At 34.1% G+C, this 24,359-nt stretch overlaps 1 pseudogene; it reads right to left on the bottom strand.

Annotated features, from left to right (window-relative positions):
* Nucleotides 1–7,255: 7,255 nt before the first annotated feature.
* LOC126691150 (laccase-7-like) lies at nt 7,256–22,956 on the bottom strand (annotated as a pseudogene).
* Nucleotides 22,957–24,359: the final 1,403 nt, after the last annotated feature.

The following is a 24,359-nucleotide window of genomic DNA, read 5'->3' as shown; positions in this document are numbered from 1 at the left end:
TTGAATTTGTGTCGCCTCGTAATGGGAACTTATTAAAGATGCGCCTCGTGCACCGAAACGGCAAGAACGCGACATGAGTAAAGCGAAGGGAATGTCTCATAACCAGGAGCACGTCCCAAGCAAATGAAGAGGCACCGACATTAATGAAGGACGAGGCTCAGCAAGCCGTGACATAGGCCCGACGTCACCAAAACCCTTCTCCCCATCCGAGGGGCCGGACAGCAGGATTTTGAGGGGCTATTGTGGGGCTAGAGAACTTGTGATCTCGGCCCACTTTACGTTAAGGCCCAAAGCCCAAGCCGAGGAGGGACATTGTCGAGGACATACAATGAAAGTCTAAATGGCCTAAAGATATAGCCGAGGACGATTCTATCCTTGGCATCCCAAAGCACTCCTGAAAGAAAGGGCAAGTGCGGTATAGGAACAATTTGAGGAAAAGCCGAACACCTCCGCATTGATGGAGAAAGGACCCCTGAACAGTATGGCGACAAAGGACAAGGGAAAGGTTGCCATTACTGCAATTAAATACTCTGCGCCTGATAGAGCAATGCTTTTCAGCTTTTACAACCACCCCCAACCACTTTGGGTATGGACTGATAGGACAAGTATCAGCCCTAGAAAGCTGAACCTATACGTGGACGTTGGAGGGAAGGTAAAGGCTAGTATAAAAAGAGAAGTAAGCAATCCAGAAAAGGGACTGGGAAAAAAAGGCCAAGAACCAGAGCCTCTTAGGCCGTGCCGAGGAGAAAGACTTCTTGGGCAAACTTAGTTCACCTCTGTGCATCCATCATGAACACCACGACCAACCACTGTCCGGTGACCAAGGCCTGCCTTTCAACCCACTCTCTACAAATTTATTGTTTGGGCCTTTAACGTACGAACCCAATATCAGTTTGGGATCGGTACAAATTGAGTCCCTACAGAGTTCATCACACCATGTCTCTGGTAGGTTGAGCATGACATCGTTTGAGTTAAAATAGCTTGAACCATGGATTTTATCAATATTTCTCTTCCCACTCTAGAAAGTATAAATGATTGGAGATTTGAAATCTAAGTGTATTCATTAAGGCAAAAGCTTTCAGCGTTATGGATTTTAATTTTTGAGGTTTGAGGTTACCTTGTTGCAAGAAATCATAGTTTCCTTCTCAGTTTGTCTTTCTTTGCAAATAATGTATTAAATGGGTGCCAAAGGCCTTGTAGTTGAATTGGCACCTCCCTATACATAAAGTGCTTGGGGGTCTAGGAGGGAAAATGTTCGAGCTGCGGGATTAGCAACATGTTGTAATTATCTCTCTAAAAAAAAAAATGTATTAAATGGGTAAGATTTTTTTTTTTTTTAATGAAAAAAGATAAATTTTGACATTCTGTTTATGGTCTTTTACATAACTTCAATGTAACACCGAGTCACTCATAGTGACTAACATCAATAGGTTCAACACCTTTTGCCAATTGGACAACCCAAAGAATGGCTTAGTTTTAGCAGCCATTTGGTAACACTATGATTTTCTTTGTTGAACCTTTCATCAAATTCCAATCCCAGTCACAAAGAATTATTACAGTATATGCCTTTGGTCCTTAAAGAAGCATCACAAGTCAACTTGAAAACACACAAACTGGTGGCCTATATATCCTACCCTTTTAACTACCCTGGCATCTAATTGCATAGCTATCAAGCGCTCCTTTCAAGTACACCAAAATTCATCAAGTTTCGATGGCGGATACACTGCAAATTCAATGAGCTCAAAAATGTTATTAGCATTAACTACCTCTATTCGTGGCATTCAAACCAGGCAACCCTGCTAATATACGGTCTTTGAAGAGATGAAGATTCGTTTCTTCAAGCTCCCAAAATTCCATTATCCTAGACGTTGTTGTAAAAAATTTCTATCTCTACTTTGCAAAGTAGCATCTTAAATCTGTCATGGATCTTTAACGTCTATTTGCTCCACAATATTTTGTTACTCAGATTTAACCCATGAGACTGTCTCAATCCATATGTAGATTGCATTTAGAATGTGCATTTGTTGTCTTTAATCCAAACTATATGATCAGGGTAAGGAGATTCAGAATGAGGAAATTTTTTTGATATTGTCGAAGCTACAAGATCAGAAAACAAATATGTTGCCTTTTGAATGAAAATAAACTTAGCACTTTATTTTTTGAATGAAAATCTTGAATCCATGAGGATTTCTTTAAATCTACAGGGTGATAGCAGGTTCTTGGAATTCATTAGAGAAAAACAATAGACAAAAGTCTGAATTTTTATTAATCTAAGAATTGAATTGCCATGAATGTTCTAATGCATTTAATAGTAAAAAAAAACCTAGTATGGCTAGGAAAACATCTAGAAAACCCTAATTTGCACTAATCACAAAATTAGGAGGCAAAAAGGTAAATTTTACTAAAAATAGCAAAATTGAGATAATTGCGGAAATTAAAACTGTTGTCTCTAATGTTTCAAAATAGATGGAACCTTATTCTGACTTTTAAACTAAAGGTTATAAGGAAACCAATAATACTAAAAAAAAAAAAAAAAAAAAAAACCCTAGATTTTAGGGGCTAAATGATGGAATTCACCCGAAAAGTGGCTTCAATTGTGGCCAAAAGGCACAAGTTCTACTCACAGCACCATTTCCCTTCATGTCACCAAATTTCACGCAATTCAATCACTGTCACAAATTATTTCCACTACTACATTTTTACTTCTTGAATTTCATGCATGTTGACTTCTGGCCATCTCTCTATTTAGGGAAAATTTGTGTGGTTTGTTTTACATAACTTTTATAGCATTTATTGATTTTTATTTATTTATCAAAGATACAAATATATCGTGAGAAAAAATTTATATTGGAGTATTTTTTTTTTCTTTTTTAGGGAGTAAGATAAATTGGCTCTAGACAACACCCAGGTTGTGAGACTTAATGGTATTCAACCCAATGGTATGTTATTGCAAATAGGGTAAACAAATAACTCTAATTCAGTGCGCCAAAACATCAAAAAAATTGGATAGAAGATCAAGAAAGCAATGAGTACAAAATCTTCATAAATGGTAAGGAAAATTCGATTTAAAACAAATTGCTCAAGCATTGTAAAAGTGCAGAAAATAAAAAGAAACCCTACAACAAGGCAAAATTTGTGTTGATTTTTGGTATTCTGCAATCACGATGGTTAATTTTCATAGAAGGAAGTTAGCCTCCCCAAAATTGATTTCGTCACTGTCTTCATTATAAGTGAATGAAATGTCTCGTAATTAAAGGCTAGAATTGAATAGGATACAATTATACAACAAAGATACTATATCCAAGGTTACCTCTCTTCCTCTTGTACCTTACTTCAGAACAGAGAGAGAGATTACGAATTTACAAAATGAATAATCTAGGAAAATTAATCTAAACATCTGACTCAAATGCATCACGAAATCACATGAGAAGAAGTCAAACTTCCACAAAATATTGATCCAAATATGAGTTTGCAACCAGGCTCATATAATACACCCATCTCGGATATAAGCCCGACATCATATGGAAAGAGATTTATTAAGTGGGCTGGGACCCAAAGGAACTAATTGTAAAAACTATTTGTTGTTGGGCTTATATTACAAATGGTTTGTGGGCTAAACTAAACATTGAAAATAATTAGTTTCAATATATTTTAGTTAAAAGTATTTTCAAAAAGAAAAAGTTTACGCTGAAATAAATGTAGTCTTAAAAATAGAAGAAAAGTTAAAGAAAGGGGGAAAAAATTAGAAAAGCAAAATAAAAAGAGAAAGATATTCTCTATTCTCTAATCATATCATACATATTATATTAAAGTACAAGCTTTTTTTTGAGAAACATATTAAATTACAAGTTGAGAGAAAGTTCAAATAAGAATCAAAATTTAATTTTAATTGCATTTTACATTCTAAGAGCATTCACACCAAAAATGTGAAAAGTGCTATATTGTTATTTTAGCACCAAAACCCCAAAATAACCCCCTACATCAAAGCTCTTAAATGCAAAAAAAAAATTGACACTCAGTTACAGTTAGCTGCTAGAGATGCACCTAATCCATCTCTCACTCTCAGATTTTCTCTCTACTCTCACTCTCATATTTTCTCTATTCTCTCACTCTTCTTTCATTCTCTCAGTTGTGCTATGGGTTGTGGTGGTTCCGGTTTGTGGGTCTCGGTGATTCCGGTTTGTGGGTTTTGTTTTTTCTGCGTGGGTTTGTTGCGTTTGTGAGTTTTGGGGGGTGTTTGGTAGAGGTGTTTGAGTAATGTTGTTCGGATGTTTTTGATATACGTGTGGTTGAAAAAGTGCGTAGAAATGTATGAAATGTTGTTTAAAATGCTCAAAAGTGTGTTTGAGATGATCAACCAAACAGTGTGTTTGAAATGTTGTTTCGCTTTGATTGGTGTGGGTTTGTTCCGTTTGTGGGATTCTTTTCAGTGTGGGTTTGCTTGGTTGGTTGATTGGTGTGGGTTTGCATGATTGGTGTGGGTTTGCTTTGCTCTGGTGGCATTTTTTTTTTTGTGCATAAATGCATTTTTAGTCTCTACATTTTTTTATTTTTTAATTTTTTTTTTCTATTTTGGTCTCTACATTTTAATTTTACCACTTTTAATCCCTAAATCAATTAATGCGTGACATTTAAGTCATTGCCGTTAGCCAACAAATGGAGAAGGCATATATGGCTAACAGAGAAATAAAATAATGATATTATGTTACACGTGGCATGACCCACTTCGACACGTGGCTTTCTTGCCCCAAACCCAATCACATGTATGTCACGTGAGGCACTCACTAACCAATCTGGCATTGAAAATGCACAAATTAGATTTGAATCCCTAGATCAGCCTCTCTGTCTCTCTCGAACTATCAACCTCTCTCTCAAACCATCTCTGCCACTTGAAGCCACCATCATCATCAACCATCTCTCAAGATCTTCAACCATTTCAAAGTCCCTGATCAGATGAAAGCAAGCTCTTCAACCAGTTCAAGCTTGAGGAGGAGAGCTCTATTGAGGTCCCTGTATTTCTATTTTACGACTTTTAGTCCCTAAAATGAAAAACGCGTTTCATTTTGGTTCTTATCGTTAGCCCATTAATGGAAATTGCTTACGTGGCAAACTGAGTGCACTGCTGACACATTAACCGTTGACATGGTCATTAAAAAAATAATAAAAAAATTTTAATGAGCATTTAAAAAATTCCATGTCAACGCTTTTAAATATAAAAAAAAATTTATTAATCAATTTTAATAAAATAAAAAAGGAAAAAACAGAATTAAAAACAATAAAATACATAAATTGAGATCTAATTCATTTTGAACAAGAACACAATCACGGATTTGAACACTAACACAAGAACATAAGAGCACAAACCCAGAACCAAACACAAACTCAAATTTAAACATTAACACAAGATCACAAATACAAAGAACACAATAACAAACATAAACTATTTACTCTCAAAATAAATGCCACATTAGATCCAAAAAATCAAACAAACCCAGAAAATCATACAACCCCATCAAGAACACACAAGAGCACAAACCCAAAAAAATCATTCAAACCTAGAAATCAAACACAGAAAAATCATAAAAGAATATTGTACAAAACAAAATCAATCCATATATATACACAAACCAAATTATCCAAAAGAAAATATAGATTTAAAACCGAAAATTAAATCAATACAATCATTAACAAAATAGCCACAAAATTGAACAAACTCAGCTCAATCCCTCAACCATACCTACACAAACCCACCAATCGGACCCAACACAAACCCACCGATCCCTTAACCATACCAACACAAACCCACCGATTGGCTAAGCACCAAGATAGAGGGAGAAAGAAGAAAAAGAAACAAGAAAGAAGAAAAAGAAGGTGAAACTAGTGTTATTATTTTAGCATTAAGGTTTTTCTAGCGGTGCTCATTAACGAAACAGTATTACCTTAACAACCAAAAGAGTTGTAGGTGTTAGAGTACCACATGCCATCAACATCAAGTTCTTAACATGCAATCCCCAGGTTGTCTCAAAGATCCAGATCTTGAACCAGAGACTGATGGAGGCGGAGAAACTGAGAGAGAGATCTGGGGAAGAAAAAGAAAAAGAAAGAAGAAAAAGAAACAAGTGCAAACAAAAACACACATAAATCTAAATTCCACTATTTTTTTGTTTTTAATTATGTTTTTTTTCTTTTTTTAATAAAATTTTTTAATATTTAAAATTGATAATTTTTTTTTTTAAAAAATTAGAGGTTGACGTGGTACGTTAATGTAGCATTTAAAATATTATTTTAATGGACACGTCAACATTTACTGTGCTAATAGTGCACTCCATTTGCCACGTAGAATATTTCCATTAAGTGAGTGATGATAAGGACCAAAATGGAATACGTTTTTCATTTTGGAGACTAAAAGTGGTAAAATAAAAATGTAATGACCAGAATAGAAATGACCTCAAAATGTAAGGACCAAAAGTGTATTTTCTCCTCTTTTTTTTCTCCTTGTGTTAGAAGGGTGCCAAAGGCCTTCAATTACTTAAGACTTTTTAGGAGTAAGGGGAGCAATTCCCCCACCCTTCACACCACTTTAGCTCCACTCCTGCTTACCAAGTTGAGTGAGAAGATCATCTCAATTTTAGCATTGAGTATTATGAATGGATATTGACACCAAAATTATGAAAATTAAATTAGACACATGGTACAAAATTAAAACAACAATTAGGAACTAAAAGCACTTCTTTCCTAAAGGTGTTAGTTAAAGTGAAGTAAGTTGAGTAAGTCAAAAAGTGCAAGTGGTTGATTGACAAATTAATCTTGTTAGCACAAGTTTATAGTTCCTAAAGCTTTGGACTTCCAAGCCCCTAATGTACGGCGTTTGATCACTACAAAATGTAGCACATGATTTTGAATGAAAGGAGATAAGAAAAAAGGTCAATAAAGAAAAAGATCATTTTTTCGGACAGGATAGAAAAGGAATATAATTATTTCATTCAAAGAATGCAAATACTAAAATGAATAGAATAAGAACTGATTAAGATTAACTTCATTACAAATGCTATTATTGCGTATCCTTGACGTGATAGTCACTGTATAGGTATAAGTATTTATGAGGTGTGGGGGTAAGGCCAGACTGGAGTTCAAGTCTTTAGGAAGAAGTTTCACACACATATATACTTAGAATAAACTAAAATATAATTTTTATTTTGTATTAAAAAAAAAGAAAAAAACCTTCATTACAAATGCCAATGACACAGTTGGCACCTTGCAAACCAGTAATGTGAAATTTGAAAATCAAATTATAAATATAAATAATGAAAGCATATCAGAAAACAGCGGGGAACAAATATTTAACATTTGGGTAGATCAATTGGCGGTGGAGGCAGCGTAGAAGAGGGTGTACGTCCATTCTCAACTTCAAAAGCCATGGCCAAACCCCATGACAAGTGCAATTCTATATGGCAATGTACATACCAAATACCTGTATTATAAGGTTTATGTTTTCATCGAGCATAAGTAAAATTTAATGATGACAAACTAACAAAAATTGGTTTAAATCACTGTCAAGGAATCAAACTTTCTGATACACAAAAAGTTTTAAATTAATTATGCAATTACTATGAAATTAAATAACCAATCGTTTTTTTGGACCACAGATTTTTCTAATCCAAGTGTATCTTGTTTTTACTGTAAATTATTTTTTTTTCTTGGTTAAAAAATAGTTGTACAGAGTTTTGCGAATATTCAGGGTTCTTTAATTTTTTTTCTCCGCCGGTGCCGTGGAGGAAATGAGGGTTCTTTGATTGATATGTGTAACTCTAAACTATGTTACGCCATCTAATAATTATTTCTTAGATTAATATTTTAAAAATTTCATCATTGAATTATATGTTCTATACATTCTTAATACGCAAACCAAGCTTCTTGCTATTCAGGTGCTATTTATATTTGAGGTAGAAACCCGTCTTTTATGCCCAATTTTAAATTAATAACTTGAAATATAATTATTTAATCAATGACATATTTATTGATCTCAGATCATTTTGAAATTTTGTAAGCATGTAGATTATAAGAAGAAAATCCACTAATGGTGGAGTTTTCAAAATTTGAATCAAAGAAAAAAAAATATTTAGTGATGTAACATAGTTTAAAAGTTATTTGTCAAGTGTAATTTAAACTCAACTCTAATAATATTACAAAATAATATAAGAGAAAAAAATAAATAAGAGGCAAGGTGGAAATATAACCTGGATTATTTGCTGTGAATCTGATAACAGCCCAACCCCCAGTTGGCACGGCTATAGTATTACGTATTTGTGGATTGACCAAATTGAACTTTCGGGGATCATTTTCGGTGTCATAATTTCCAAAACCCTGTGCTAACACATGGAAGCTGAAACCATGAAAGTGGATAGGATGAGACTCTGTTGCTATTAAGGCTGTGTTCTGAAGAACCATCCCCACTGTTGAACCGTACTTCAGTCTTTACTTTGGTAGACTTTGGTGCAAATATTATGGACTGATTGAGAGCGTTGCTCGGGTTGGTGTAATCAAACACCAATGGAGGGTTATCAGGAAAATCAGTGGTATAAACCCCCTTCTTGTTATTGCTATAGAATGCTTGTAACATTGACAATTTACTAGGGAGCTGAAATGATTCATTGTTCATGCTCGCAGAAAATCGCTGCCCAAATATACCTCCACACTTGGCACTCCCTCCTCCACATGGTGCGAGACTATTCCCAAATGTGATAAACATGTGCTCGTCCACCTGAAGTGGCACTGGGACCCAATGGGGCCCACCTGGAAACCCAGTGAGATTGTTGTAGAACTTGTAAGCTGTGGGTGTGTTATTGAAAGCAGGTAGGGCTGGCATTATGGGTGTTGCTGATTTGGCACCCTGATAGACAATGATGCCACTTGTGGTTGTGTTATCGAACAGTAAGCCTTGGGCACTAAAGTAGGGTCTTGCGGCCATGTAGTAAGAACCCAAAGGTTGATCAGCAGTGAAAAGAACATCAGTGGTTTGGCCGGGAGAAAGGATAATAACATTAGTGACATAAGTTTCGGTGTAAGCAGCATCAATTGCTACGACTTTCATTTTATGATTGGCAATTTTGAAGAAAAGTTGGTTATTGAGTGCTGCAGCGTTAATGATGCGTAACATATAGGTCTTTCCTTGGATCACCTCAAGCTTAACACTGTGTTTGGTTGGGTAGAATTTAGGAAGGATGGAAAATATAAGAAGGAAAATAGGGTGGAAAACTAAGTTTTCCTCTGTTTGGAAATGGGAAGAAAATAAGAAGAGTGGAAAACCCGGGAGAAAATTTTCTCTTCCGGGCCCACAAATTTTTTCCTCCCAAATCAGGAGGAAAATCAATGAGAGAAAACTGCCTCATTGATATTTTACCATAATGCCCTCCCACCGACCCTCATTCATGCCCTTCACCTACCTCACCTGAAGACTTTTGCCCACAAATCACTTTTTCTCATCTTCTCATCTTACCTTCAGCACACCGTCCAGTGGTCCAGGTTCTCCTCTCTCTCTTCTTCTTTTTTTATACTCCTCATTTTACATTATAATAATAAAAATAATAATATAAATTTATATATATGATGTGGTAAATTTTATATTATTTAATGAGTACAAATAAATCTATTTCTTACATATTATGTAACAAGGGTATAATAGTCAATTTATATAAATTACATTTTCCATCCTTCCATTTTTCTCTCCAACCAAACAAAAGAGCTTTCCACCTTCTCACTTTTCCACCCCTCCAACCAAACACATAAGAGGGAAAACTAAATATTTTCCATCCTCCCACAATTTTTCATCCTCCCACTTTTCCATTCCTCCATCCAAACGGACCCTAAATGTGTCTGAAAAAAATTGTAAAAGAACCATCTTTATAATAAGAGAAAGTGAGTACACAATTTTTGATCCATAACTATTATCAGCTCTGAAGTGGTTAACTATGATCTGATAAGTTGATGTGAAAATGATTGCTCAAATTCACCACTCATATATACTCGACCGCCTTAACAGATTGCGACAAAAGTGCAGCTGCTCTTTCTTAAGGAAAATTTAGTCAACAAGTCATAGAGATCACCGGGCTGTCCGTTGATTGTGAAAACGTCGGAAATTTTAGGAGCGGCACCTGTTGCTAGACCCTGGTTCTCGATATCAACGACATTAGCATCCCAATACTCCCCTGCAATCACATCTAAAGGACCATTAGCTATTTATTTACATTAGGAATTAGGCCAGTGTTGCATGTGTTTTTTATGCATTGCCCCAACAACAGCATAGTCTTGGAGATAAACTTCATTGTTTCTGTGTTAGAAATTTCTTTTCTTCCAATATTCATATGATCTAACACTTAAGAATGTTAGGAGTTGATACCTAACAAGATCGGAAATTCTTCGTAAGGAGATGGAAATGGACAGGGACAGAGGCATTAATTGACCGCGCCCCGGGGGGTAGGGGGGTGCAATGGCCCCCATCTAATTTTTTTTTTTTTTTTAAATATATTAGTATATATATATATATATATATATGCATTTATTTTAGTAATTTTGTTCTATAAAATTATATTTTACCCCTTAACAATTTCATTGATTCTTTTTACAGTAACATTATAATTACAAACTTATTTACAATATTTTTATAAACTGTTGAGGTACAAATTCTTATTGGTTCGCATCTGGGCCTATTATTTACATCACTTTTTTACTTATCAATAATCACTCATTATATCAGTAATATACTTCTAACACTTTCCTTATTTTAAAGGTCATTAAAAAAATTTATAGATCTAAAATTTAAAACAACATATACTAGCCCAAAAACATTTGTGCAACAACAAAAATCACCAATAGCAAAGCTAAAAAAAATTAAGTCCAATTAACCAATTTTACTCAAACAAATAACTGACCCTTTAAAAAGTTTTAAACAGAATAATTTTGTCTTTGCCCAGCAAATGCACACATCAAAAATTCAAAAAAAAAAAAAAAAAAACCTCCGCTGCTAAGAAGTCGCCGAACTAGCGGTTAGAGTTGCCCCCCTTAACTCAAAGTCCAAGCTTCGTCCTGGAAATGGATAACAGTTTCCAAATCTTGGTTTGATAATAAGTGCTCCATACACAGTTGCACGGAGCCATAAGACATAAGCATGCCAAAAAAGAGTTTCCTCTTGTCCAGTGATGTTGAATTTGTAAGCATAAGTCTGGCCAGGACATATGGGACATTGAGTTACATATCAAGGTCCGTCTGCCTATCCACTCAATAGTTGAAACACTTCGTGCCTGCATCAAAATTTCCATGGCGACACAATAATAATTTACCTACATTGTTTCACAAAATATATCTTCATGCATTCATAAACTTATGCTATTTCCAAAATAACCCTTTATTTAATTATATACTAATATGTCAACGGTTGGTTCTTTCTTTTAAAAAGTAGCATACACGTATCAACAACAACTACATGTCTTAGCCTTAAATTTTGGGGCATTCTCAACAGATTAATTTCATTCTTTTTATTAACAAGTTGTACACATGCATAAATAACTTATTATTATTATTTTTATAAGAATAAATAACTTTGATTTCTTATTGTTTTCCAATGAAAGCATGGAAGCCTCTTTTTACCTTATAATTAAATACCAAAAAAAAGAAAAAAAGAATGACAATGGCCAAGCAGACTTTTAGTTGTATAGCATAATAAGGATTTACCAGTGGATAGTAATGTTATTGGGAGACTGATTGCTAATGGAGCTAAAGACCTTTTTCCCCCACCCCATTGCACTCATTTACTACTAGGAAATATACAGCAAGAAATGGAAAAACATTCAAATGGATAAGCTAGTTACATGGAAAAAATGTTCCACTGTTTCTGCAGAGGTTATTGAAGAAGCTAGAAGAGCTAAAGCGCATGCTAGCAAAAATTGAAAGCGACCCATCATCATTAGAGAAAAGACTACAGAGGGATGAAGAGGGAAAGAATATGAAGTTCCTATTTATATTAGACAACATGGATTTCTTGAGCGTGAGCAATCTCCATGCGTTCTGTGTGTCTATTATTAAAATACACGATCACCCAATGGATTTTTTTCTAGGCATTTGAGTTGGCAATGTGTTGTGTTTGCAGAAACTTATATTATCTAGCTTAGCTAGTACATATATCTAGCCATTAGAACATAATTTAAAGACAGCACATAAAAATCTTTGTTGTTAAGCAAACTGTCCTTTTCATTGGGATAGTTATTAGTAACTAATGTCTCGTTATAATTCATATAGATAAGTGCATTTAAATATTTAGCATTTCATGAATATAGGCGGAGCCACAAAAGAAAAAAAAAAATTCCAGGCCAAGCCAAATGTATATATAAAAAAATTAAATCCAAAAAATAATTTGCCTACTTTTCCTTAAAAGTTACCATGATTTTAGAGTGGAGTTTGTGGTGTGCTTTTGTGCAAGAAAACTATTTTTCCTCTATGTGGGTTTGTTTGTTTCTCAATATAAAAAATGGTAATCGTCCTACATTGCTTAAGATAATGGATTGTGTAGTACAACTTGTTTCTTCATCCCTTAAAAGTTATTTTATTCCATCTGTATATGTTTGTTTCTTAAACTATATAAATGCATTACCTACTTTTCGTTAGCTCTCCCCCTCTCCCAGCGAGTAAAAGATTCCTGTAAGTGAATAACTTATAGTTGATTTCAGTGTTTAAAGAATACAAATTAGTTTCGAGCCATGATATGCATTTGGCTGCTTCTTAAATCTGACTTTTTCACAAATAGAGATTGACGAATTATTTTATCCATTAGGTCTGGAAAACACCTCCCTTTAAAATATATATATATATATATATATATATATATAGAGAGAGAGAGAGAGAGAGAGAGAGAGAGAGAGTTAAAATCAAAACTAAGAGAAAATCCAATTAAATTCTATATTGAATTCCAATTATTATCTTATTTTGAGCCACATGTCCTATGTAAGTTTTTTTAATTTTTGATCTAGGTAAGTTAATACTGTGTAAAAGGCGAAAAGTCTAATATAAATAAACTATATAAAAAAAAACCCAATAAAAAAGAAAAAAAGAAAAAGAAAAAGAGTAAACTCATGTGTATATAAAAAAAAAAAACTAAAAAAAAAAAATAGAGAGAGAGAGAGAGAGAGAGAGAGAGAGTAAAACTCAACCCCTGAGCTGGCAATTTTGTTTTTATATATATATATACTATTTTTTTTTTTATTGACTCTCCTAAAATAAAAATTTGAACACCTTGACCCTAAAATTTTTTTAACCCACTTGAAATAAGCTTAAATATGATTTTCTTAACAATATTTTGGTCTTTTTAAGCACAAAAAAAAAAAAAAAAAAAAAAAAAAAAAAAAAAAGAAACCCAACAACAAGCAAATTTTATAAAAAATCTAGGGAAATTGTAAGTTCAACAACAAAAGGAAAATATTTTCATCTTAAATCTAAAAAAAGGTCATTCAAATCTTAACAATTTTGAAATAGACTAATTAAAAATTCATAGTTTACATTGTACGAAGGAAACCATGAAACCATATAGACTTTAAGATTCATTTCTTATCCAAGATGTATTTTCTTATTGACCACCTAGAAAAAATTCCTGCAGCCACTACTGCTTATACTAGGTATAATTTGAATTCATATATGTGTATAATTGTGATTGTTTTTAATTGTACCATGTATATACACAAATAATACACTAGTAAATAAATAATGGATCATTGGATAGCTAATAGCATAATGCAAGTCGTCATTTATACTTCTAAACATGCATTTTCGAGAAAGTACAAAACTTAAGTACAGCTGTACTATACTTACGTGTTATTTTTTAAGTTTCCTTCTTAAGGTTCAACCATGTAGTTGTATTTAACTAAAAATACACTTTCATCCTATGAAAAAAAAGCCACATAGCAGAATTTTTAAGAGAATAATCTAAGAAATAGCACCTAAGAGCACTCACAGCAGTGGTGCTAAAAAACCATATTGGTATTTTTAGCTCTTCAAACACCCAAAAAGCATGCTCCAGCAGTGGAGCTAAACTTATTTTTTTTAGCTCCATTGCTACAGTGCACATCTATAGATAGATGTGCACTGTAGCTGAGATCTAAAAAAAAAAAAAATATATATATATATATATATATATTCTACCAGGGGCAGCGCTAAAGCATATTCAAGGACTTCAAAAGAAAAAACTATATATATAAAATATATATTTTTTTGTTAACTTAATACTTTAATTTATTTGTAAAAATATTTTTTTTGTACACTCTGACTTAAATTTTGCACATCTTTATTATAAGTATTTTCGACTTTAAGAATAAAGAGTAAGTTTTTTTTTTTTTTTTTTTTTTTTTTTTTTTTTTTTTTTTTTTTTTGAGAAACCGAATAAAAATTAAATGTTTGTGAATTGTAAGTGTAATTCTTTTTTATAAATTTATATTATATGTATGTGAGTGTGTTTAATATTGATTGTGTACGTTACTTTTTGTTATAATGTTATGTATTTGTGTAAATTATGATGTGTGTGGATGTTTGTATGTAAAATATAAATATAATATAACTTTATATAATTTAATAATTAAGAAATAGAGAGTGTTTTTTTGTTTTATTATTATTTTTTTATACATGTGTGGTATTTTTATCATATTATAATTGATGGTTTTTAGACCCCTTAAAACACAATTGATTTAATCTAGATAATTAGCCAAGTTGTTACTTAGTCCAATTTAACAAATCTAGGTTATCACAATCACAAAGATCATATCATGCAAAGCAGCAGAAAGATAAATAACACAAGATATGATCACCCAGGAAACCAAACCGGTAAAAACCTGGGGAGGATTTGACCTAGCTATCCTCAAGGTAAACTTGAATCCATTATCTTGAAAGAATCGAAGTTCATACAATAAGACTTACAAGCCCTCACGCTCGACTTCTTATTGCTACCAACCAGTAAAACTTACTGACACGACCACGTGCAAGCTCCGAATCCACAGACTCCTTCTTTCTTGGATTCACCACTAGATACAAGCACACCCGCTTGTGTTTTCTTTAAACTTCAATGGCAACAACCGAGTTGATCATCAAGGTGTAGATAAAATCTTCTTCTTGAAAACCCTAAGTTTATGTAAAAAAAAGCTCCTCTAGATCTCACAAGAGATTTACACAAACTGCAATATGAGCAACACTAAAACGTGGCTAGGGTTTGCCTTTTATACTTAGGACAAATTAGAAAACCCTAAAACGTTTTAAACAACTAGGGCTGAGTTGGAAATCTGCAGAAAAAAAAACATTCTGCCCGAGATTCGATCGATCGAGCCAGGTCGAAATGCATAATGCTTTCTGCATTAGCTCGATTCCAACTTTACATAAAATACACAACTTTGAGTAAGACTAAAACACTTCTAAACACATTGTTTTGATCATGGTTTGCCAACAATACATATTAGAGTTCTAAATATATAAATACCTTAGTCTTTAGAACCTAACAAACTCCACCTTTGGCAATCCGTGACAAAACACAACTAGAATCTCAAAGTTTACAAAATAAAAGCCCTTTACACAAATAATGCTTATAAAACAAATTCAATCCTAACTACTCTCCATCAGTTGCAAGTGTAGACAGCAGCTCAATTGAATCAACCTGTATATTTCCTGAAATATCAAACAAAATGCAAAACCGCATGTGTGGAAATAATACAAGTAAACAAATTAAATTCTTGATTTCAAACAACACACAATAGAGACATATATCAGTGAATAACTCATAAATATAAATCAATAAACAGTTTAAAACAAGAAACATATAAGGTACCAAAAAAAATAACACTCCCCCTAACACGAATATCCCATAAAAAACATGGCAAGAGCTAAAATGGTAAAATACAATGTGAAGCACCTAGATACAATCTAATCTCCACAAGCTCCAACCAACAAAATACTCTCCCCCTGAAAACAAAAACTCTACAATGTACTCCCCCTTTTTGTGACGGAATGCTAAAGGGCAAACAAAATCCATCATCAAAAGGGAGGTGTTGTGGAAGAGCGTCTAAATTGTGCCAACTCCGCACGCAAGGCACGAATCTCATCGAGCATGTCCACCAAAATCTGTCCATGAGCCGCCTGAACGGTCAAGACATGATCCAGCATACGTCGAATGTCGGAATCATTCGAAGTAGTCGGTGGAGGAACATCAGCATCAACAGCACTTGACGTCTCAGCAGCATCAGCACCTGTAGAAGAGGGAGGAGGGGGAACAACACTAGATGACGCATCTCTAGGACGCAAAGGAGCAACTCTCAAGTGAGCAGCCCTCTGTCTAAGAAAGGTGGCACCTATGGAAACAACGACATGAACAAGCTCACCAGAAGGGAAACCATCTAGACCAAAAAACAGCAAAATCCTATGAATGAAAATAGGATGAATAAGCGCATGCCCTATAACAGAACTCCTATGAACCTCATTCAAAGAACAAAAGAACAGATGAGGGAAACTGATAGATGCACCTGAAACGAACGCATACAAAAACACACATCACTCTAGAGGGATGGTGTGGAAATGAGAAATAGGCCACAACGAATGGCACGCTATCCTAAAGAAAAGATAGGCAGTCTCGGTAAGCTCAGCGGACGTGATCCGAGGATCAGAACCCCACTGGATAGATGACCCAGTGATGTATGACATGACAACATCTAAGGAAGGAGACTCATTATAGGGATAGTCAGGCTCCCAAACAACCGGAACCGCAAGAGCCTCAGCCAGTACCCGAGGGGTAATGGTGAACTCAACACCTCGTATCCAACTCCTAACAAGGGTGTTGGAATCATAGACGTGACAAGAGAGGTTCGAGAAGAACTCTCTAATCAGGGCAGTTGGGGGTGGATGATCTATCTCTAAGAGAGGCAACCAACCTCTAGACTCAAAGTTAGCCCTAATGGCTGGATCAATCTCATCTAAAATCACAGCACGCTCAGCCCAAATCTTACGCTTACTGTTCAAAGTCTTAAAGGCCTCTCTGTTTCTATCATTCCTAAACACCTCACTCCTAGAGGGAGACTCAGAGGAAGTGGAAGGGGTCCTATGGGCTCTAGTTTTCCTAGGCATGGTGCTAGGATAAGGACCAAAACACAAAGCAAAGGAACAAAAACACAAAAAAATACCAAGGGCAGACTGCAAGTTAGCACATGACAAAAAAAATATAGAACAAAAACTATATGATGCATGAACAATTTAAATGGCAAGATGCATGTCCTAATGCAGTGCAATTAAGTTCAAATAAGTTCAAATTCACAAAATTAGCTTGAGCATAGAGTTTTTAACACAAAAACCCCAAAATTTTGAAAAACCACTTGATCAATTTGAAAGAATTTGACTAATTGATCATCATACAAGATAGATTTCAGAAAATAATGACCAATTACATCAAATCAACAAGCCAATTTCATCAATTTAACCAAATTTGAACAAAATCCCCAATTCGGGTTAATTACAAGCCCTAGAATTTTCAATTTTTCACAAAGCCCCAAATTGATCAAATTAACCATCATATATCATGAATATACCAATATAGGAGCAAAACCCAATGATCAATTTCAGAAAAAAGAGGATTGATTCAACAAAAAACCCAAAAGTGAAAAGTTCCAAAAATCCCCTTAAAATGCATGAGTTTATGCATGAAAACATGAAAATAAATGCAAAAGGAAGGGTATATGGGTCTTACCGGCCTTGGGAGACAAAAACCTTGCAAAAAATTTGGTTGAAAACGACAAAAAATCCTCAGTGGAGCCTTGCCAAGTCGGAGAGAGAGAGGAAAGTTTGAAAAATTTTGAAAAAGTAAGTTTGAAACAGTCCAATCTGAGTTTTAAAAAAAAAAAACTTGATTCACGAGTTTCGATTGATCGAAAAACAGCTTCGATCAATCGAAACAGACAGAGATTTAACAAAACAATTTTAAAAAATTTCGATTGATCGAAAATCAATTTCGATTGATCGAAATAGTCAGAGGCTCTCTAAAACATATTTTAAAAAATTTCGATTGATCGAAAAATAGAATGGATCGATTGAAATGGGTAGAGGCTCACTAAATTTGAGGAAAAACACAGTTTTTGAAAAAAATTCAGAAACAACTCAAAACATTGAAATGGAAGAACAAAATGCATGAGTATGTGATGATGTGATTTTCAAAAACAAGAATTTAAGCCTAAAATTCCCAAAATTAAATTTTCTTGCATTCTCCATAAATTTTCAAGCATCAAGTTAATTTTGCACAAAATTCAAGGTATTTGCAAAACTTGGTTGGTCAGACCATAAACACACACAATAACATGTACAATGTTTAGCAAAGAGTAACTTGTATAGCGTGTGCAACTAGCAAAAACTTGAGATACATGTGAGATGATATGTGAATAGCAATCAATCACAAAGTCTACAAAATTCATCACAAAGAATTTAAAAGAGAATATCACCTAAAGAGTTACATCATATAACTCCCACATCTCCTAGATCATAAGCTTGCAATCATTTAAGTTTCTTGAATTTATGCCTCATAATATACACACCAATTTTAAGTCATGTGGTTTTGGCATCAAACTTAATAGTACACACCAATTTTAAGTATTAAGCAATTTAAACCGAGGTTTCACCTTATATTCTTTTTGTGCATGTGCTACATTTTCTCGAGCACAAAACCTTATGATATGCACTGAGGTGTTCATGATTGGCTAGTGAACAGTGGTGAGGTGGTTATTTATGCCTTTTTCTAAAAGTTCAAGTCTGACAGTTAAAACATGTGACTTCAAGATTAAGACAGAGTAATCAAAAACCATAAACATCTTTCCCACACAACATGCACTACAAGGTTTCAACTAGTAAAGTGCAAAAAGTAAGCTCATCAAAGCTAAACAAGGTACAGATGACATGTTATGTGAAAATAAATTGACCAACCTTGTTCTCAAAAACCAAGAAGAATAGTACAAAACACACTTTGCTTCCTTTTTCTTCCCTTTTTCCTTTTTTTTTTTTTTTAATTTTTTTTATATAAAAAAAACTAGAATGAAATGCATGAATGTTATGCAATGCAAAACCTAGAAAAAAAAAAAAAAAAAAAAAAAAAAAAAAAAACAAAACAAAACAACAAAACAAAACCAAAAAACCATGGTTACAAAGGGTAGAGCAATGAAGCACAAAGACCATGTCAGAAAGACTTAGTTAGTTCGAGTCTTTTGCATCCAAAACCTTTTAGATGCACCATGAGCATTGGAGTTCTTATTCACATGAGAATGATTACCAACTGCAGGATTGGAATAAAGGTTTAAAGCCTTTACCAATTCACCAATAAGTACCATAGGATCTTGTGCTTGAGGCACAGGTACTTTTGGTTTGTTTGCTCTCTTTGTAGCTTGCAGCTTGTAACAGTTTGGACGTATGTGTCCAGACTTTCCACAAAAGTGACAAACCCAAGCAGACTTATCATGTGTCTTGTCCTTAGATAGGGTAGGCTTCTTAGACTTAGATTTAGACTCTTTCAGATCAACCCTAATCTTCTTAGATGATGAAACTTCTATGGTTTTGACAATCTCACTCACAGGGAGTTTGACAGTTTCACTCAAAATCTCACTCACAGAAGGTTCAAAAGAAGATGAAAGGACAAACCTAAACCAGATTTGTCAGAAGGAGACTTTTGAACACTCAACATTTGATCAAGTTTAGAACTAGCAGATCTAGCAACAGATAAATAAAGTTCCAAAGATTTAACTTTATCAAGTAAAAGCATATTCTCAGTTTTCACATTGTTCAAAAGTTCATTAGCATCAAACAGTTTTACAAGCAAATTCTTCTTATCAAGGTTAAGAGATTCAATTTTCTTCAAGCCAAGTTCAACATTCATAGCATCCTTTGTAGCAACTTTGCAAAGTTTATTATAGGCCTCTTGAAGATCTGCATCCTCAGAGAGTTCCCCATCAGAAGAGTTCTCTTTAACAGATATGCTCTCATTAACTACAGCAGTAGCAGTGAAAGCAATGAAGTTTCCATCCTCATCACAATCAGACTCATTATCAGAAACTTCACCATCACTAAGGGTTACAACCATAGCCTTACCCTTAAACTTCAAATAGGTAGGACATTCAGATTTCATGTGACTATACCCTTGACATCCAAAACACTGAGAACCCAAAGAATTATTAGAAGATTGACCTACTTTTTCTCTAAGTTTTTCATTATTGTTAACCTTAGTGGGATCATGCTTCCTAAAGTTTCTAGGTTCAGTAGTGTTCGTGCCTCTTGCCTTTCTGTTACTATTCCTGAGAAAGTTTCTAAAGTTCTTAGCAAGGTAAGCAATCTTTGTAGCAGAGAGCTTATCATCAAATCCACCACCTTCAACATCATCAACTGACTTAAGAGCCATTGATTTGGATTTGGTTGTTTTGGGTAGATCCAACTCATAAGATTGAAGAGATCTTACAAGTTCATCAACAGGGATGGAGTCCACATCCTTGCTTTCAGTAATGACAGTCACCTTGGGTCTAAAGTCTTCAGTTAACGATTTAAGAATCTTCCTAAAAATTTTAGGTTAATCATAGATTTCACCAAAGTTAAAAACAGAATTAACAATATCATTCAATTTAGCATAGAATTCATCAAAAGATTCATCATCAGACATCCTAATGCTTTCAAATTTAGAAGTCAATTGCTGCAATTTATTGATTTTGACAGCCTTTGTGCCTTCATGCACAGTCTGGAGGATATTCCAAGCAGTATGAGCAACCTCAACATTAGAGATTCTCTTAAATTCCTCCATAGAAACAGCGTTAAAGATAGCATTCATAGCCTTACTATTGAACGCAGTTGCTTCTTTTTGAGAAGTTTCCTACTCACTAACAGGAGTAGTGGGCTTCTCCCATCTGTATTCAACAGAGTTCCAAACTCTTTCATCAATCGATTTCAGGAATACTTTCATCCTTACTTTCCAATAAGCATAATTGTTCCTATCAAAGTGTGGAGGAATAACTAGAGAGTGTCCGTGTTCCATGACAATAGGGGTCAAGGATCAACTCTGTGATCAAAAGATCAACAACAAGAGAGCAACCCGCTCTGATACCACTTGATGGTTTTTAGACCCCTTAAAACACAAATGATTTAATCTAGGTAATTAGCCAAGTTGTTACTTAGTCCAATTTAACAAATCTAGGTTATTACAATCACAAAGATCATATCATGCAAAGCAGCGGAAAGATAAATAATACAAGATATGATCACCCAAGAAACCAAACCGGTAAAAACCTGAGGAGGATTTGACCTAACTATCCTCAAGGTAAACTTGAATCCACTATCTTGAAATAATCGAAGTTCATACAATAAGACTTACAAGTCTCCACGCTCGACTTCTTATTGCTACCAGCCAGTAGAACTTACTGACACGACCACGTGCAAGCTCCGAATCCACGGACTCCTTCTTTTTTGGATTCACCACCAGATACAAGCACACCCGCTTGTGTTTTCTTTAAGTTTCAATGGTAGCAACCGAGTTGATCATCAAAGTGTAGATAAAATCTTCTCCTTGAAAACCCTAAGTTTGTGTAAATGAAAACTCCTCTAGATCTCACAAGAGATTTACACAAACCGCAATATGAGCAACACTACAACGTGGTTAGGGTTTGCCTTTTATACTTAGGACAAATTAGAAAACCCTAAAATGTTTTAAACAACTAGGGCTGAGTTGGAAATCTGCAGAAAAAGAAAAACATTCTGCCTGAGATTCGATTGATCGAACCTAAGCTTCGATCGATCGAGCCAGGCTGAAATGCATAATGCTTTCTGCATTAGCTCGATTCCAACTTTATATAAAATACACAACTTTGAGCAAGACTAAAATACTTTTAAACACATTGTTTTGATCATGGTTTGCCAACAATACACATTAGAGTTCTAAATACATATATACCTAAGTCTTTAGAACCTAACAATAATAACTTTTTGTAATAAAGTTAGCAAAATTCAAGAAAACAATTGTAAAGTTAATGATTTTTCAAGCATTACCACCACACGCACTTGGTGCGATGGTCACTCCACAAGTATAAGTGGTTATAGAGTGTGGGGGTAAGGGCCGGGGTTTAAGTCTCTAGGAGAGAACTTTACACACATATACACTTAGATTAGACTAGAGTAGAATTTCTATCTTGTATAAAAAAAATGATTGTTCAAGTATTTAATTGGTTAAGTAGACACGTAGTGTATAATTTATGTATGAATGAGTGTGATTGTGTGCATTAATAATTAATACAGAGTTAATGAGTTGAAATTAGTCATTTAGTCTAAAATATTTTTATGAAAACAAAGTCAAACAGCTAATAACAACTGTATAATAAAAAAAATGTTAGACAAACTAAACAAAATAAAATGATCATAGACTCATAGCTACCCACTTTAGCAATAGATATTCATAATGAACTATCATGTAACATTTAAAATTTGAAAACTTGCAGAATAAAATTGTAAAACTTTATGTATTCTTATTATTATTTTTTCGATAACTCAATATATTCAATTTCTCTTTTTATTAAAATTTTGTAGTGACCCCCCCATAACAAAATTCCTGGAGCCGCCACTGTATTTTACTCCCGGGTGGATTAAAATAATAAAAATTGGTTCTCTCTCTCTCAGTCACTCCATGCCTCTCTCTCTCTCTCTCTCGTCACTCTCACCTCTCTGTCTCAAAGTCTCCGACCCACGCCTTCGCTGGCCTCAACATCATCGGCCTAAGCTGATCTAAGCCCCAAGCCACCAATCCATGTCTTCGACCCACGCCTCCGCCCAGCCCTCCATCTCAATGCTCACCCAACGCTGATCAGACCATTGCTTTGGTTTTCCTCCGATCAGACCCATCCGCCTCAAACCCACTTCTCTTCTGTCGATCAAACCCATGATGGTAGAGGTGGTTGTGGTTGGTGCTGTGGATGTTTTTTGGGTAGTGAAATATATTATTTTATTGTAGGGAATATATTGTTTTATTGTGATATTTATATTATTTTATTGTGTTGAAAGCTAAAATAGATCCACTGCTGCAACATGTGTGTAGGTAAAATAGATAAAATAACTTTTGGTGGAGTTAAAAAGCTAAATTTTTAACTCTACTGCTATGGATACTCTAAGTATTGTACTAACTTTTTCTCTTCCAGAAAATATTAAATGTTGTGAACATGTAATTTACAAGATATGGAGACATAAATTTCTTTCTTTATCAATTGTCAAGTTGTTGCCAACTGGAAGCGAGAAAATTGGAAGTCCTTGGAAATTTATTTTAGAATCAAAGATGATTGCCTTGGTTGCCCTAAAATATATTTGTGATCATTCGTTTACTCCCTGGTACCAATTAAAAATATAAAAAAAATGTTATGATATGTTAATTAAAAAATGAATTATTGTCATAGAGGGTTGGAAAATTCCAAAATCTTTTTGATAGAAATACATTTTACATCCTCAAAGTTTAGTAAACTATCAATTTAATCCAATAGCTGCTATAGGATTTTTTTTTTTTCAGGGGTTATTAAGAAACTTAAATTAAACAAAATTTAATAAAATGAAAAATTGAATATATCAGGTTATTGACAAAAAAAATCTCAAATACATGAAATTTTACATATTTCTTTTACAAGTTTTCAAAATTTGAAATCGTTACATGATAGTTTAGTTATGATTATTTATTATCAATGTGAGTAGATGTGACTTTTTTTGTTTTAAAAGTTTGTATAGCATTTTTATTTTATGCCGTTGCCATTATCTATTTGTCATTGCTCCTTAGCTGAGTTTTAGATAGCCCAACACTGAACCAAACACAATCATTGTCATGGGGTTTGGTTTTAGAGACCATCGGGGTTTGGTTGTTGCTTCACTCTCTCAAAATATTGCTCTTCCTCACTTTGTTGCTGAAGTCGAAGACATGGCAGCTGTGAGAGCTTTGGATTTTGCTCGTGAACTAGGCATAGATTCAGCTGTTCTTGAAGGGGATTTCGAGTTGGTTATTAACTCTTTGAAAGTGGTTGCTCCCTCTTTTGCCTCTTTTGATACAAGATGCTAAAATTTTTACAGAGTCTTTCCACTGTATTAGATTTTCTCATGTTTGTCGTGAGAGAAACTTTGTAGCCCATAACCTTACTAAACATGCTATTCATGTAACAAGTTTTCTATTGTGGATGGAAGATGTCCCACCACATCTTTTAGGTGTAATCTACCTATTTTGCTGCTGTTGGTAATAATGATTATAGCTTCTTCTCAATATATATATATATACATATATATATATATATATATATATATATATGTATGTA

The sequence above is a fragment of the Quercus robur genome, chromosome 7 (assembly GCF_932294415.1).
Source record: "Quercus robur chromosome 7, dhQueRobu3.1, whole genome shotgun sequence".
In the NCBI taxonomy this organism is placed as follows: domain Eukaryota; kingdom Viridiplantae; phylum Streptophyta; class Magnoliopsida; order Fagales; family Fagaceae; genus Quercus; species Quercus robur.
This window is presented reverse-complemented; position numbering and strand designations above follow the sequence as displayed.